General features: G+C 38.7%; 2 long non-coding RNA genes across 3 annotated transcripts in view; one reads left to right on the top strand and one right to left on the bottom strand.

Annotated features, from left to right (window-relative positions):
• Positions 1-2979: 2979 nt before the first annotated feature.
• The window catches only part of LOC139990575 (uncharacterized), a 17437-nt gene continuing 5634 nt past the window's right edge, over positions 2980-14782 (top strand). Inside the window, exons 1-2 of one of the 2 annotated variants that reach the window (XR_011800593.1) lie at positions 2980-5316; positions 5410-5662. This is a non-coding gene — a long non-coding RNA (uncharacterized lncRNA). Of the gene's footprint in view, positions 5317-5409; positions 5663-14782 lie in introns of those variants that run through there. The other variant, XR_011800592.1, reaches the window with a different exon arrangement.
• The window catches only part of LOC139990568 (uncharacterized), a 23044-nt gene continuing 17283 nt past the window's right edge, over positions 9022-14782 (bottom strand). The window contains exon 2 of the long non-coding RNA XR_012453388.1: positions 9022-9126. This is a non-coding gene — a long non-coding RNA (uncharacterized lncRNA). The remainder of the gene's footprint in view (positions 9127-14782) is intronic.

Genomic DNA, 14782 nt, shown 5'->3' with positions numbered 1-14782 from the left:
TGCAACAGGGACGCCGACGAAGGCACTAAAGAGAAGCACGACCACAACGGCGGTCACGGAGACGACGGCCGACGTCGACCGTTCACGAAGACGAGGAGGAGGATTCGGTGCGCCCCGCCAAATACTCTCGTCGCACTAAAAATACCGGGCAGCGGTGGTGAGCTACACTCTCCGACCATTCTACGTCTATCTCTGCCTCTCTTCCTTCAAACTCTTCGTACCTCGTTCCTCTCTTATACCGATATCTATTTCTCTCTCTCTCTGTCGCGTACGAAAACGAATAATCCGTGCTGCGATGAGGAACAGAAAGGAACCAGTAGGAAGGAAGAGACGAAGAGGAGAGAGTGGTAGAGTATTACGTAAATTTGTCCCTCGCTTATTCGGAATGGCGAAGTTCGGCACGCTCCTCAGGATCGGGTCTTGGCAACGTCACCGCTTCCTGGTGCACGACGAGGTCGGAAGCTTACGGTGCATCATTGTCACTGATGGCGTTTGGGGTTCTGATTATTATGGCGCGGTACGGTCGTGTTCTCGCCAATTCGATATGTCGTAGGAATCGAAATAGTATTGTACGTAGGTTGTTTACATGGATTTTCACTTTCAAGTGTTACATCGGTTATTAATTACAGTTCCTGGGCTGTCGAATTAGGACCACGCGTAGAAAATTTATTTGGAGAATAACCGCAGCAACTTTCGCTCAAAAGTCTCAGGCTAATTATTACGTGTTTGCTTCGGATCGAGAAATATTAAATGATCGCTAGAAGACGTAAAGAAACACCATCTAATGTGGCATCTTGTGTATGACAAAAGAACCGATTAATGGATTAACACGTTCACTAGAAAGTACACTTATGTCGTTTGAAGTTCACGATCTACATCAGATATCGAGGATTAGCGAAGAATAAAAGGTGCTTAAGACTTTTCAGTGCGCAAGTGTATGTCATATATACTCGTATTATGTCAGATAAAGATCAAATTGTACTGAATTGTAAAAATTATTACTAAATACATACACAATCAATTATTTAATCCGTTTCATTTATTATTCCATTTTGACATTAAAAATGTCATTAAAAATATCTCTAAGCCTAATTAAATCCTCTGTACTTATTTTTGACTATTACGTTATCAGATTCAGGAACAAAGATTCCCCACAATTTGGGCAAGAAATATGTTTATCAAGACAGTAAAGATAATATAAAGATCCTATATAATGAAGCATGATGAAGCAAATTTTCCTATTAAAATTCCGCCGCGCCTCTCTATTTTACTAAAAAGATAAAAACTATCGTAAGTTTCGAGTGATCCTAATTCGATGACGATGGACTGTACACGACGAAGTGCTGTATGAATAGGGGGCGTTTTCGCACACGCATGCCTGATGTTTCTTAGTCTCTCGTTCGTTTTCTGTCTCTCCGCTGCGCACCTTGACACATATAGAAATTACGAAATCGGAGGAGGAGCGCGGTTCGAACGGGAGCAACGGAGCTTTCGTGGCATTAAATTCCGATCTACGCCGGTGACGGATATACGTATTGCGCGTAATTAGAGCGCGCTCCATCGGTTTTTGCGAGATCGTTGCACCATCGAAAAGATTCTAACGTTGGAGTGCAAGAGATGGCGAGAATCGATGCTGTATAGTACGACGGCTTCACTATTGGTGTTCATTATCGGTGTTCATTAGTGGTCGTAGAATTTCTACTTTGGCTTTTGGATCGTTACAACGCTGCCAATCGATTTTTGCGAGATCGTTACACCATCGAGAAGATTTTGATGTTGGAACGCAAGAAGCGAACTATCGACGCTGCATGGTATGGCTTCACTATCGATGTTTATTATTATCGTTATGTTTATTGGTATTCGTAGAACTTTTAAGTTAATTTTGGTTAATTAGAACGCGGTCCATCAGCTTCTGCGAGATCGTTGTACGCAGGCACAAGCTAAATTTCAATGATGCTCTAAAACGTGTCATTGGCCTCCCACGTTGTCAAAACATCGTGTGGATATGTTTCTACTTGGGGTAAACATACTCGTTAAGAAACTCAAACCACTAATGAACAATGCGAGTATTCAGAGAATCGTAAAACTATCAAAGTGATAATAGGCAAAATAGATAAGGAATAGAAATTTTGCCATTACCTTGACGAATATTATCTATGGAGAAGTTCGAACGACGGAAAGCAATTGATGGTCGTAAAAACCCAATGAACTTCGATAGTATAATATACTTATCGGTATGTCAAACAACACTGACACAATTTCTTCTATATCTCCTAACGAAAACAAGTCGATATATAGCGTAGAGAATACTTGCGCTTTTACAACAATAATTTACTCGTCTAGCAATGAATTTACTTATTTCTGGTCTTGCAATTTTGTTTAAAGTAAATGAATAAATATTAAAAATAGAACACAGCGATTTGTACCGCGTAGAAGATGAACTAGCGTGTCCTTGCTGGTAGAATATCACGATAAAATTGCTTTTTAAGGGCTAACACATGATAAAAAAAAATGTGTATTTGCATTTATCGAACCATGTGGGTCTATTTTTTTTCGTTTGAAAAGTACTTTATCTTCAGATTGTTTGATTCATAAATTATGAGTCAGACAGGGAAGGTTGTTCTAATCTGACAGAAAAAATATTGGCATATTCAAGCAGTGATATCTAAATCTGGTGAATACATCCCCACGTCGTATATTATTCCTAATACTACTAATCGTAACTTGTATATCATTGAAAATATCTTTCTGATCACAGATGATTCTCGTAATATAATGACCAGATGCCGGACACCGTCATATGAAACAGTTCACCAATTGCTCATCAGCCAGATACTTCTTCCATAAGCAAACAAAAATCAGGTATACTGTATCTCAAAAATCATCAAAGAACAACTTTATGGAAAGTATTTAATCATTGTATATCAACCGACTATTAATAAACCGTGGCTCTTTATATAATTGTCTTTTAACAATTGTCTTCTTAAACTCATGTAAGGAAATGGAATGTGGGGAAAAAATTTCTTCCGTTTCTGGGTATTGTAACAAGTATTCTACTTCCGATTTTTTATATATAATTGTGCATTCTCTGTATTTTAATATTCACCGATTCATTGTCATCGATTATTAATCAAAAGCCCCCTGCGTCGATAAATGAAGAATCGAACTTAACATTTTTCAAATTCTTGCTAAAATGTGAATTGCACGTTAATCAAAAGCTTCTTTCATAGTCAGAGTACACTATTCGTCAAAAAATCGTCGAATTCTAAATTCTAAACATCGGACCAGCGAAGTACGTTGGTCAGCGGAAGAGTTCGCGAACTATTAATAAAGTCTGGGCCTTTTGTCTTCAAGGTCGCGGATTCGATGATATCGATGTCGCGGGTTTCCTACAAAATAGTGGTATAAATACGCGTCGCGTTAGAAAATAACGGCGCAGTTCACGCTCGATTCTCGCCCACGAGTTCGCGTTTCACGCGGAACTTTCCTGGCATCAACGGAAACCGTTTCTGCCTGCGTGCATCATCGGCCGTTTCCGGGAGAGAGGAAAATAAAAAAACGATGATTTAGAGCCAACGTGGTGGAATTAGCGCGAAAATATCGCGTAAACGTTGGTTTAACGACAAAGAAGCGCAACGTTTATGACAGCATTCAATACACGAACAATATGTCTGTCTCGTTCACCGACTGTTGTTTGATAAATTTTCACATCCAGTTTTAAAAACATCTATCCGCCATAGAATCATTGCTAGCAAATATATATTTAGTCAGTGAAATATTTTGAACAAATTCGACATCATAGACACGACTGTATTGCAACGAAAAAGAGGCTTAGAAACGATTCTATAACGTACATTCTGAGAATGAAAATATTTTTCTCACAAGATTTCTCCTGCTCTTTGAGCTTCCATGGCCGAATCTCGAGCTTCGATGTTTATCTGCTTGATAACAGAGTTGATAAGGAACTTGTTTTTCCATTGAGAAATATATTTGATTTCGCGTGATTAAAAATTGATATTGAATAAGTGTAGCGTATAGTTATTCGACTGATTTTACTAAATTTTCTACTACTTGTTCGACATAATCGATTATGCGTTCTTTGTGCCCTATAGAGTTGTATACCGAATCAACGACGTGACGTTCATGGCCCTATACTACTTGTCTGACAGAGCCACTGACGCACAGCGACCTATACTACTTATTCGATACAAACGATGACGCGCTGTATACGTCCTATGAAACTTAGTGATCACAGGACATAATGTTTATGGCCCTATACTACTTGTCTGATACAGACACTGACGTACAACGTGCAAGCTGTACTACTTATTCGATACAAACGATGACGCACCCTATGCGTCTTATGAAATTTAGTAATCACGGGACACAATGTTTATGGCCCTGTGTTACTTGTCTGATACAGCCACTGACGCACAGCGTGCGACCTATATACTTGTTCGACACGAACGATGACACACTCTATGCGTTCTATAAAACTTGTATAATCGTAAGACGCGTTGTTTACGATTCTATACTATTTGTCCGACACGGTTACTGACGCACGGCGTGCGACCTATGCTTCTTAAACGACACAAACAGTGCATAGTTATTAATCGTGCCAATGAGAGAAAATAAATTTGAACAACAAATGGATACAAGTCAAGCTCCGAAGTGAACGAATTATTGCGACATAATATCTCTTTCTGTACACGTGCTCTAGACAGAATTTCAATTAAAAAATTGGTAATTCTGTTTTATATTTTAAACGCCACTAGTAATCCTCGTGGTATATACGATGTAAATTACAATTACAAATACCCTGAAACTAAACAAACCTGTAACCAAAACTATCACATAACGATCACTTGTGAACGAAAAAGAGTTATCCAATGAATTTGGGATCAAATCCCTAAAGCAACTAGGAAGTGGAAAGAACAAAGGCCGCGAAGAAAGAAGATGAACCGACCATACCACTGCGATCTCCAACTGTATTTCTTCGCTCGACGTTCGCACGCGTGTTTATCGTGGTCGTGCGTACGAGCCTGCCAAATATAACCAAGAAGCGTGAAACGCGTGCGCCACGATCGCCTCGTAAGAGCAGAGGCGAGCTAGAAAGCTCGCGGCGGGCTAGTCGTCAGCCGGCTCGTTTAAATGTTAACGCGAGTGGCTGGTTAACTAGCGCTTTACTCGCTTGCTCTCTGGCTGTTTCATTGGCCCGTTCCATGTCACCGTTGCTGCTGTCGCGCTATGGCAGAGGGCCAACCGAAACAAGTACACGCGTAGGCGAATCGCGTGTTAGGCTAAGTTCTGGCTTAGGTAAGTTTTATCCCTCATATTTGTCAACGACGTTCCACCCTTCCCTTTCACAGACGTAAAATACGATCCTATGTCTTTGTGTTGGTGTAACAGTTATGCTGCGCAACTATGGAGGAAGAAAGTGTTTTGTTAACTATCATCAAACAGATGTAGGGTCTATTCGGATTCTGCCATTTATTTCAATATTTGATTGAAATCAAATATCTTATTCTAGTTGAAAGATAAAATTCTAATGTGTATTTTTGTTTCCATAAGATTGAAGGAACGAGATTCTACTGGGGGTCCGTTTGCACCTGGCCTTATAACAGGCTGAAGAATCAATCTATGGTAGACAGAATGTATATTACTTTCTTAACAGAATATTATACTTTATTGTACTTTTATACTGCATCAAGACACAAAATGTCGATATTCTATTAAAAGGTAGAAAGAAGCTCATAGTTTCTCCATAGTTGGGCAGTGTATGTACCTACCGAGATATCCATTCTGAATGATTTTCCTTTACACGTCATTTTGCGTAAATGAGAAAACAAATTCACGTGAATAGGACCGATAGGAAATATATCCAACAAATATCTCACCATGGTCAAAATGACTCGACTAACGAAAATCTTAGAAACAACCCTATTAAACATCTCTACATCATTATCGACCGTCGGTAATTCGAAAATTCACTAAAATTGAAAAAAACCAATGAAGATTCGAAAAATGTTTGTTCTTTCGTTGGCTACCTCTGAAATCGATGTGTCGTTCGACTCTGGTGTCACGTCGAGCTTGGTGTCCAGTTCCCTGGTGGGTTCCACGTTATTTCCCCGTTGCACCCAAGGCTCCCATCCCTGCCTGGGCCACCACGACACCTGGTTCCCAGGCATCAACAAGTTCACCTCTTGGCTAGCCATCGTCGACGACGACGAGGACGAAGCCGAGGGTGGTCCACCGTCAGCCAAGCCACCGCCGCCGCCACGCACGCACCAGCCTCCAGAATGATCCAGGGTGAACAATACTGTCTGATCCTTTCCTTTCTGTTCCCGTAGCAAATCGTACAATTTTCGTGTGGTAGGATTACAAGGCTTTCGTGTCGCTCTCACAGTCGCATCTTGCCAAGAACAACGCGTATTTCTAAATCCAGGTTGTGATCGATTCTGGGTCAGCTCGCTGAGATCTCTCGAGTTACCTTAATCGACGATGTGTAAATATGTACCTCTAGATTCTATCTCTCTGTTTCTTCTAAATTCTAGATCTGTTGGTTTTCTACAGTCTCTGATAATGCACACTTTATGTACCACTTGTATGGACGAAATATTTCTCTTCATTCAGATCTGGATGATCGACGTCCGGATCATTACCGGGGTCTTGGCTTCTTTCCTCTTGTTTGGACGATCGGCTTCGATCGCCACAGAGTGATTCGCGGTGGAATTTTCTTGGAACCGACACGAAGGAGGAGCAAGAATGGTTTTGTCTTACGCGGGTGCCTCAGCTTCCGGCGAACCGGCTTCCCTGCCGGCGCGTTTTCCGACGACGATGCGGAGGACGACGGTGTTGCGCTGGCCATCTGGCGCAAACTCGCACTAAAACCGCGGCGAAACCGCGTGACGAGTCCCCCTCGAAAATAGTCGCCGGTCGAAAATAGCCGACGCTGGCTAAGAAAGAAGAATCATCGGCATTTGCTCCGGGTACACGCGTCGCCGCGCTAGTTGCATCGCGGCCTTCTCCAGAGGCTGATTCCCCATCTGTGCATCGCGTACCGATCTTTCTCTATCTTCGTTTCAGTCTTTTTCCTCCTCTAAATCGTTTCCTCCTTTTCCTATTTTCTCTCGGGTTACGTTCGCGCATTTTTTTAACTTTTCTCACTCAATTTACGCTATCACATTCTGTCTGTAAAGAAAGGATTCCAAAGATTCGCCTAACTTCTTTTCCGCCGCCATTTCTTCTACTTGGATTTTACAATTTTATGAAATTTCAACAGATTTATGATAAATCATTGCTCGCTCCTTGATGGGATAATCGGCGGTCTTCAAATACCGCAAAAATCCATCGCTATGCTCCTTCTACCTCCTAAGATAGATGTAGAATTTGACTTTTTCTTCTCGCTTCATTCCGTTCTTCTTTGCTCTTTGATCGATACGTTTCTTTTGTTCATGTCCACGTATTTATATCGTCCAGAGGTCTATCGAACGAGACGCGCAACGGATATCCTTGCTTTTCAGAGATACCGATGGTGGAGACACGCAGGAGGAGCGAGTTGTAACGCGGGGGATGATTCACCAGAACTACGTTCGAGTGAATGCAATGTGAAAAATTCGAAATGCGAAAAGATAATGGACTAACCGCAAAAATCAAACCGCGTGTAGGTATACACTATGTGTAGACATCCTATTATGTTCATATATCTATATTCATTATATCGTGTATTGCATTATGTGCGTATGTAACCACGTGTAGGATTTTGGTAACCATTCACGAACAGAAACCTTGTGTGACGCACATCTGTAAATAAAAGTCTGTATATGCCTTGTGGAATTTTATGAACAGTCTGTAGACATTCAGAAACTTGATGCGATGTACATCTGCATCTACATCTGCGGACAAAAATTTGTATGCGTCTCTTCATAGGATTTTATGAATAGTCCGCAGATATATAGAAATTTATATTCACGTTTCGTAGAATTGGTGTATTTAAATAAAAAGGTAAAGATATGTTCACAATTATAACGTTATATACAAAATTCACATATCTGTAAATGTTTGTATTGGCATTATTTACAGATATGCGTTCGTGCATAAGGATTCTGATATCTACAGGCAGCCTGCATGAATTTCTAAAACATGCACACGCAATATGTTACAGTATGCGGCACACGATATAATAGTTCACACACAATACTATTTGCAAGTCTGTACACGTCTTGGTAACTGAACTTTTCATCCCTTGCGTGTACGACACTTACAAAAGAAAAAAAAAAATTAGGACAAATTACTCATACTTTGGAACTTTTTGCTCCTGTTAATTGCAGACTGCAGCAGATGTAATTATTTAAAACCATTATAGTTTATATATATATATATATATATATATATATATATATATATATATGTCCTTCATCTTTAAAAACCTAGATTCAACGAATATATAAAACAGATATCCTTGAATCACCAAGTCTTCAAACCATTAATCTTTGAATGAAAAGAATATTTAAAGTATGCTTGTCGGTATAAACAATCCCTAAAATATAAATACATACAATAAACATTCTCAAATTATATTAATTACATTAACTATATTTTCAAGCTATCAATTATCTTTTTAATCGAAAGAGTACCACAGTACCTGCCAGTGAGCGTGATACTATAGGAAATGGGTGTTAGGGTAAATAAGACCACGAGAGATGGTCGACAATAATCGGGACCGATTTCTCTCAATATCTATCCGAATTTTGTCCCCGTAATATTCTACGATATTATCAGACGCGTGGAAATGTGATCTCAAATAGTATATAACAAAATGAAATCTAAAGATACATCGGGCAGAATATAACGATATCCGCGTCGGTTGTCGGCGCCATTCGACTCACCTGACTTCTGGAGGACGGTGAACGATGCCTGTGTCGATCCTGACTAGTCGACGACGAGGCATGGTGACGATAGATCCTTGCACGTCGAGACGAAGTGGGATGCGCCAAACGATCACGATCGCGATCACGATGCCCGTGTTGGCGACCGCTACTCGGTGATCGACGATGACTTCGTTTGTATCGTCTTTCCTGGCTGGTTCCGCGGTCGTGCTGACGCGACCTCAGCACGCGTTCTCCGCTGAAATTGCCACTAATTAGTCTTTGGTTTATCACAGCCTCTAAATTAGACATCGTGCGAATCTGTTCACTGCGAGATATTGCTCGTGAATAGAATATTGACAGAAGAGAGAAATTGATGGAATGGATGATGATGCAGGAAAATTGTGTGACAATTGATGATAATGGATGGTTCGGTGATTTTTAATAGAGAAAATTTGTTTTTATACAAAGCTTGAGAAAAAGTGATCTGTAAATTTTGATGACTCAGATACTTGAACTACGTATTCAATTGGTACTAGTATCTTTTTAAGAGGTTGTTTCATCTGCTAGTGGCCTTTAATGGCAAGTCTTGTGCTTGATGTACATATATATTAGTGGTTATACAGTCTCTTGAAGCACGAGAGAGTAGAATGAAAGAATCTGTTGATGAAACGAAGCGATTCATATGGAGAAAAGAGTAACATTCTGACCTAATATGGTTTTCTCTTTACAGATAATTAATAGGTCTATATAAATGTTGAAAAGAGGGTTAAAAGTTTATCTTGTGAGTAAAGTATGAATAAACAATAATAGATAATAATAACAAAAATAAATCAGTTGAATTGGAAATAAAATGTGATACCAGAAGATTATGTCTCTCAGATAATTATGTTCCTCAACTTCCTTATCTTTCTTTGTCACTAATTTAAACAATTAAAATGAAAATAAAAGTGTTTCCAACAATTAGAGCATCTAATTAATACTCACACGTAATAATTTTTTAATGAAATTCAGCCTTAAGTAACATTTTATACGGTGTTTTAATAGTGAATTCTGATACATACGCAATCTACAATTAGAAACTCGGGCATAATTGTTGGAAACAATCTCGCTTTCACTCTACTACATCCATAGCTGGCTGATAAAAAAGAGAGAAAGGAGATATTACGATCTTTCGACGTGCATTTTCCTCCAAATAATAGCGACAGTTTCTAATTGCATGCTTAAGAGATCAGGTATATATTTTAAAACGTAGCTAGAATATCAAAGTAACTTGATCTACATAAGGAAGCTGATAGAACGGCTGAATTATTTACGTCTTAATTTACAAATATCTCGATCTGCTTGAATGAACTTTGTTTGATTTATCGCAACGATCTTGTATTGTATCTCGCACGATGAATTAACGCGGAGTAATTAGCTTAATGATTTACGAAATACCGATATTTGCGATAAATATCAATCGTTATTTATACTTCAGAGTTGGCGATTAATGAATTTCCAAACCTTTCTATTTGACATTCGAATTGTAAATTACCTGTTTACTCTAGATTATATACGTTTTAAACTTCCATTAGCACTTAATTAATTTGAAAAGCATAAACACGAAAACAAAAGGAACAAAAGCTATCTGGAATATATTACAATACAAGATAGTAGTTCGCTCGAAGCAAAACGGTAATTGTTATAAACTTTACAAAGTATTCATAAATATTTCAAAGACATTACGGTACATTTTAAAGATATATATCAAAAAGTATTCGTGTAAACATATATAAGCAATAGGTAAAATTATACATCAATAAACAAATAAATAGCTTGAAATCTATTCTTAACAAACATTTACTATTCGATTCTAAGATAATAATCTCAAGCTTCCACAATAAGACTATACAATAAGAAGAAACTAGTCAAATGATCGAAAATTTTTGTGATTGTGTATAAAGAAAAAGAAAGATGATGTTTATGATTAGATATGATTTTCCAAACTGTTTAAATATAGGATATATTTAATTTACAAACGGAGTTGACTGAGAATCAGGCATAGCCTGTCTGCTACGCAAAATGTACACGGGAGCATTTCAGCGCAACAGTGAGTTGACCTACTTTGGGTGTGTCTGGCTTCAAATAGACCATTTCACTTAAGAGTATTTCGCTGACGCCTTCTGCAACGTCTTGATCGAGTCCAACGTGGCAGAAATCCTAATTTCAAGGTTAAACATTCGCAGCTGTTACATCTTTCATCGTTACACTGCGTTTCATAGCTGTAAAATCTTCAGGTATCTCTAAAAGGGTAGACATATACAACACGATATCCCGCTAACAAAGAAAACATTGTAATCTTGTTATCTTCTAATCTTATTTTTGCTTAAATTCCATCGCAATAAAATGAGGTTTCATAGCCTGATAAGAGTAACAATTCTTTCATACTATCCCTATATTGTTTATGAAATTTAGTGGAAGCGTATTTTAGATAAAACATAAGATGCGATATATTTTATTTCAAGAGAAGAACACAATTGTAGAAATATTTATAGAACAGCGACTTCCAATTCTTTTGTGCGCAAATGATGAAATTAAGAAAATTAAGAAATTTCAATACCACTGACAAAAGTATGCTTTGTATGCAAATAAGAATTTATGGTCTAGGATAAAGTATACTACATACAAGAGAACCTAAGTGCCACTAACGGTACACATACCATTGCTCGTAAAACCACTGGTCTAAAGAATTTTCTTCCAAATTTCCAAGCCTTTATGAATACGTTTCCCGCTAGAGTCTTTTCTAAAGTTCAAGATATTACACTGTCCCTTCGAACATCTTATTCGATGTTTATAAAATATATAATGTAAATATATGAAATACAAATCATTTTAAAAAGGTTCAGCAAATATTATATATAATATTATATAATCTAAGATACTTAAATATTTGCTGAACCTTTTTAAAATGATTTGTATTTCATATATTTACATCATATATTTTATAAACATCGAATAAGATGTTCGAAGGGACAGTGTAATATCTTGAACTTAAGTATCTTAGATGTCTATGTGTATCAAAGGGAAAAGCAAAGTTGCATAAACACGTACTAGTAAAGAAATATTAACTTTTGTATGACGGAAATGAATTCAAAGTAGATGTTCAATGTATCCTTCGCATAATTCAAGGCAAGTATGTATAGATGCATCTTGACACAGATTGCCTCCATCCAACCTTTCCTCTTCTTTCGACGTATATGTATAAGTCTCTTGGAAAGCAAACTAGTTAACTCAACTTTTGTGAATTTTCTCGCGAAACATGAGATGTTTATTTGTCGATAGAAGATCGTATAAATAGTTGTAAATTTCAATGTGAATTTTACTACTTTTTCTACTTTTTAATCTACCAGCTCGTGTAGCACTTATATTTCAATTTTAACGACCTTCTTGAAACACCTTGTACATATTGCTAACAAAAATACTAAAAATATACAAAACAGAATTTAGAAGCATCGAAATGTTCAGATAGTGACGAAAGGTATATCGCTGTTTGTTACTTCTAACAAGCCATATTAATTGCAAGTGTAATTTCGTTCCCGCACGAATAAATCGTGGGACAGAGAAGAGAAGCACAGTGTTACAAAAAAGGCTCGAAAATTCGCGACTAACGATGATTCACGCACAGGAAGTTGCCAAGATTTTTAATCGGCCATCGTCCTAACATCGTGGCCTTCAATACCAAACAATACCTTCTTCCCAAACAGACTGATAGGAATCAAAAACAACGTTATTTGGCTGAATGGAAAGTTTCTGCGTTATTATCATATTAAACCCTCAAACAGTTTCATTGTAAAAATATACTGGAATTATTGGTCGATCAAACAAATTCTTGAAATGTAGAACAAACGAGTAATTAGCTTCTTGTTCTTGGAAAGCGATGAATGTTTCAACATTACTGACATGAAAAATTGTGTTCTTTGATCTTTAATAGTTAAGGATACTCTTTGAAAAATGAAAATCATAATTATTTGGAAAGCGTAAGCACTTGTTATACTTTCCTACGCTTCCAAAACCAATTAATAAAAGTTAATAAAAAATCCTTTGGCTACTGTTCACGCATACGATTTCTCGCTAGAACGAAACAGTTTTCATCGTGTTTATTATTCGTTAGAAATCCGGCGTCTCAAATTACAATTATTCGAGCAATATCCATCGACTTTCGACGTCGTCCGAATAATTGTAACTGCTAATGTACACTTACAATATTTATACTAGTCATGTAACGATATTCGAATCGGTAGAAAAATATCCGAACAAGTTGCATCGCACAGAAGATCGAGAAACTTTCCATTCAATTTAACACACGATCTAATGCACTCTTCGTTCAAACATGACACGCACACGCAACGCACATACCGCTGCAACGATTCCACAAGATACGAGCTCACCCATCATCCGTTATGTACAAACCACAAACAAATCTTGGTGCGTGTCGAGTGCAACGGTTCAACATTTACGCTCCTCGATCGGCGTGGAATGGCGAAAATTCTCTTCTTCTAACTCTCAGCCTTTCTCGCATCAATCTCCAGACAAGAAGAACATCGGATACAAAACAGAGGAGAGAAAATGAAAGGACGAGACGCAGAAGCGTGTTCCGTCGAGGAAGTTGTTCTCGATGTAAATCACTCTGTGACGAGCGTACGGAAGAGGAAGAATCACGCGGACCGAGACGGCATCGCGACGAAACTATGCTAAGCCAATAAGGATCGGCGAAAAGTCGCGGATGGTCGCCTCTTACTGCGAGCTTTCTGCTGGTTCGTGCGTTGGAACACGGCCAAACAGTCCTTCGAAACGCCGACGGGAGAAGGTGGAATTGATAGCGCATTCCGTGTATCCTTTTCGAAGGATCGTCGCGCTAAAGAGGTCATAGGATTATGCGCAAAAGCCGCCCTCTTACCCGCAACGCTACCTCCCACCCCTAAAACCGTGCCAAACACAGCGGATCGTCGCAGAAAACAAACAATGTTTCTCTCTCTCTCTCCCTCTTCGATTTCTTCTGGCGACTTTTAATCGCGTGAGGGAGTCTAGTCTACGGTTTATCGCACCACTTTCTTCCTTTTTCTTTCTCTGACATTACGAGCGTCGACTAGAGGGATGCAAGGTTAACGTGTAGGCGGTTTACGAGGGTGGCTTGGATCGATTGTGCGCGCTGTGGGTTGCGGAATGTTTGAGTAGTTGACTAAGGAAGAAAAGTTTCTTGGAGGAGGTAGTCCTTTAATGTAAGAAAGATTAGATGTTTCTGACTTTTTAGTGTTTGTGTTTTTATCAGAAGTACAGGTGTTACGCCACGAGGCTTTTTAGAGATCGTATTTCCAACCGTCGCTCGCGGCCCTCCAGCGTCGCAGATACATCCTCTTATCTGCCCGACGAAAAATATACATCGTATCGATGAGCGCATATTTATCACCAAATAACGAGTTCTGGAACCGTCGATCTCGGACCGTTATTTTATAAACGAAGAAGTCGGCCTGCGTGATCATCGGCGCGTGCGATGGCGTGATCCGAGCATATGGGGGGTCGTCTCCCCGAAAGACAAAGAATCGGTCTAAGGAGATCAGTCTCATTCGAACACTCTAACCGATCAGTCTCATTCGAAATATGTAACCGGGGAGTCCATTTTCGTCGTCCGAACAGTCAATAAGTCTACCACGGTTCTATCTTCAAATCAATCCGTTTGTAAAGTCTAACTATCTCATCGAGAGATATCGTCAAATCGGGTCACATTTTCTGTAACGCATAAGCTGTACTCATCGTCAAATACTTGTGACGCTCATAATATTGTGTAATCCATTGTTGAATATATACATCATATTAACCTGTTAACACAGTGTTAATTTCAATTAACCACCCCTGTTATCCTAACCGAAACACGG

Source organism: Bombus fervidus, chromosome 9 (genome assembly GCF_041682495.2).
Source record: "Bombus fervidus isolate BK054 chromosome 9, iyBomFerv1, whole genome shotgun sequence".
Taxonomy (NCBI): domain Eukaryota; kingdom Metazoa; phylum Arthropoda; class Insecta; order Hymenoptera; family Apidae; genus Bombus; species Bombus fervidus.
The sequence above is the reverse complement of the archived record's forward strand: the minus strand, read 5'-3'. Positions and strand labels throughout refer to the sequence as shown.